Genomic DNA, 3,013 nt, shown 5'->3' on the forward strand with positions numbered 1-3,013 from the left:
GGTTTTTATCAAAACCTTGCAGGAAGGAAATGAGGAGTGTGCAAAGCTTTTCTATAGTCTAGAGTCAATCAGGGGTATCTAGAGAGGAGAAAGGATGGAGCAGCCTCCAAGGAATGCTACTGTAGAGCTTTGGCAGCTGATCTAGAACCACCTTTGCCTCTCCTTGGCAGCACCCAGCAAGCCTGAATGCTTTGAGAGATATATGCCCTTTCAAGCTGGCTAATGTTCACTTTCACATCGTAACACTTATTAAGCACATTAACTTAATTGATCCTACTAATAATCCTATATTACAGGTGTAATCTTGTCTCCGTTTTACAGATGAGAAGACTTTTGTGCACAGAGAATAAATAAATCACCCAAGGTCAATAGCTTGCAAGTATCAGAGGCAGGATTTGAGCTTTAGCTTTTAACCACAAATTATACAAAGAATTTTTCTTTACCTCTACACCTCTTTCCTCATCCTCCCACTCAACAAAGTGGCTTGTACCCACCCTGGAAATCTCTTCTCCTTTCCTTAGGGCTCATTCTAGTTGCTAAGGGCTCATTAGAATCTCCTTCCCTTAGGGCTCATTCTAGGCCCCACAGCTCCCTAATGGGGAGGCATATCGTGGGCAACTTTATAGCTCAACTACACTACACTAAAGTCTGGTCAAGACTTAGTCACTGAAGAGAAAAGGGTCACTTCAGCAGCCTTGGCCTAAGACTTTGGATCCCTGAAGAGTGAGACCCAAGTGATTGCCTTGTCTCCTTTCTCTGTGCTTTAAAAAAATAAACTGTTGTATTGTCATACCATTGAATATTATATAACAACGAAAAGAACAACCTTCTATATAATGTGTACATAGAAGAGCATACATCATGAGCGTATAGGTAGATATATTTTCCATGTCACCACCATCAATATTAAGAAATGAAAAACTGCCTTTCAGCTGGAACCGCCATCTTCCCATAATTCGACAAAAGGACGAACACAAAGGGAAAGAGGAGAGGCACTGGATACATGTTCTCTAGGCCTTTTAGAAAACATGGAGTTGTTCCTTTGGCCACGTATATGAGAATCTATAAGAAAGGTGATATCGTAGACATCAAGGGGATGGATACTGTTCAAAAAGGAATGCCCCACAAATGTTACCATGGCAAAACTGGAAGAGTGTACAATGTTACCCAGCATGCTGTTGGCATTGTTGTAAGCAAACAAGTTAAGGACAAGATTCTTGCCAAGAGAATTAATGTGCATATTGAGCACATCAAGTACTCTAAGAGCCGAGATAGCTTCCTGAAACGCGTGAAGGAAAATGATCAGAAAAAGAAAGAAGTCAAAGAGTAAGGTACCCAGGTTCAACTGAAGCACCAGCCTGCTCCACCCAGAAAAGCCCACTTTGTGAGAACCAATGGGAAGGAGCCTGAGCTGCTGGAACCTATTCCCTATGAATTCATGGCATAATAGATGTAAATAAAAAAACAAAACAAAACAAAACAAAACAAAACAAAACACCTCTGGACAGTAAAAAAAAAAAAAAAAAGAAAGAAAGAAAACAAAAGAAGAAATGAAAAATTACTGGCAATGCAAAAACCATCTCCCAATTTCTGCAAATTACTAGCCCTAACATCCTTCCCAAAGACCACCACTGTACTGATTTCTAACCATACAAACTCGTATTGCCTAGTTTTGAACTTTACTCTGTTATATCTGAATTATATTGTCCAGCCTTTCGTGTTAGAGTCCTCCCTGCAATTGCAGCTTTTTTCCACATTGCAGTTTGGAATTATATTGTATGCCTACAACACAGTTTAACTATTCTATACCCAACAAACCTTGGGTTGTTTCCAATATATTGGCTCCAGCCAATATAAATAATGGAGATTTGAACACTGTCTACATGTTTTCTTGTATACATACTATGCATTCTTTTGGGGTATAAACCTATGAGTAAAATTTCTGGATTATAAAGTATGCCTACAGTAAATTTTAGTAGATAATGCCAAATGGATTTCCAAAGTGGATGTAGTAATTTATACTCCCACCATCAGTATATCAGTTTTGTTTCACATCTTTATCAAGACTTTATACTTCTTTTTATTTCCAACATATAGTAATATTTCCATGTGGTTTTAATTTGCATTTTTCAAATGACTGATGAGGCTGAAGTCCTTTTCATCTGTTTATTGACCATTTGGATATCCTCTTTGAAAGGTCTGTTCAAATATTTTGCCCATTTTTAATTGCACTCTTCTATGTTTTCCTTGTTGATTTGTGGGAGTTCTTTGTATACTCTACGTACAAGCCTTTGCCAGTTTATATCTGTTGCAGATTTCTCTTCCTACTTTGAGGCTTACAATGTCACTCTTTTAATGTTGCAATATTTAAAAAAAAAACACGTTTATTGAGATGTAACTGCCATACAATAAACCGCACATGTTTAAAGTGTACTAATTGATAAGTTTTGAGATCCGAATACACCCATGAAACTGTTACCACAGTCAAGATAGGCAACATTTCTATTAACTAGAAAGTTTTTATGTGCCTCTTGGTGATCCCTCTGTCATTCTCTCCCTTCCCTGAAACCACTGATCTGCTTTTTATCATTATAGCTTGATTTGCATTTTATAAAATTTTATGTAAATGGAATCAAACACTGTACTCTTCTCATCTGACTTCTTTCTTTCAGCATAATAATTTTGATATTCATCCAAGTCATAACAATAGTTCATTTCTTTTTATTACTGAGGAGTACTCCTTTGTATTATATAACACAATTTATCTGTCACCTGTTGATGGACAATTAGGTTGTTTCCAGTTTTTGGCTATTACAAATAAAGCTGCTATGAACATTCATGTACAAGTCTTTGTATGAACATATACTTTCAATTCTCTTGGGTAAATACCTAGCAATGGAATGTCTGTGCATATGGCAGCTGTATGTTTAACTTTTTAAGAAACTGTCAACGTGGTTTTCCAAAAGTGGCTGTATCACTTCACAGTTCCACCAGCAATGTATGAGAGCTCCTG

The 3,013-nt window shown here is 37.2% G+C and overlaps 1 pseudogene; it reads left to right on the forward strand.

Moving 5' to 3' along the window:
- The first annotated feature begins 955 nt into the window (after positions 1-955).
- LOC141583442 (large ribosomal subunit protein eL21-like) lies at positions 956-2,743 on the forward strand (annotated as a pseudogene).
- Positions 2,744-3,013: the final 270 nt, after the last annotated feature.

This window comes from Saimiri boliviensis, chromosome 2 (genome assembly GCF_048565385.1).
Source record: "Saimiri boliviensis isolate mSaiBol1 chromosome 2, mSaiBol1.pri, whole genome shotgun sequence".
NCBI lineage: Eukaryota > Metazoa > Chordata > Mammalia > Primates > Cebidae > Saimiri > Saimiri boliviensis.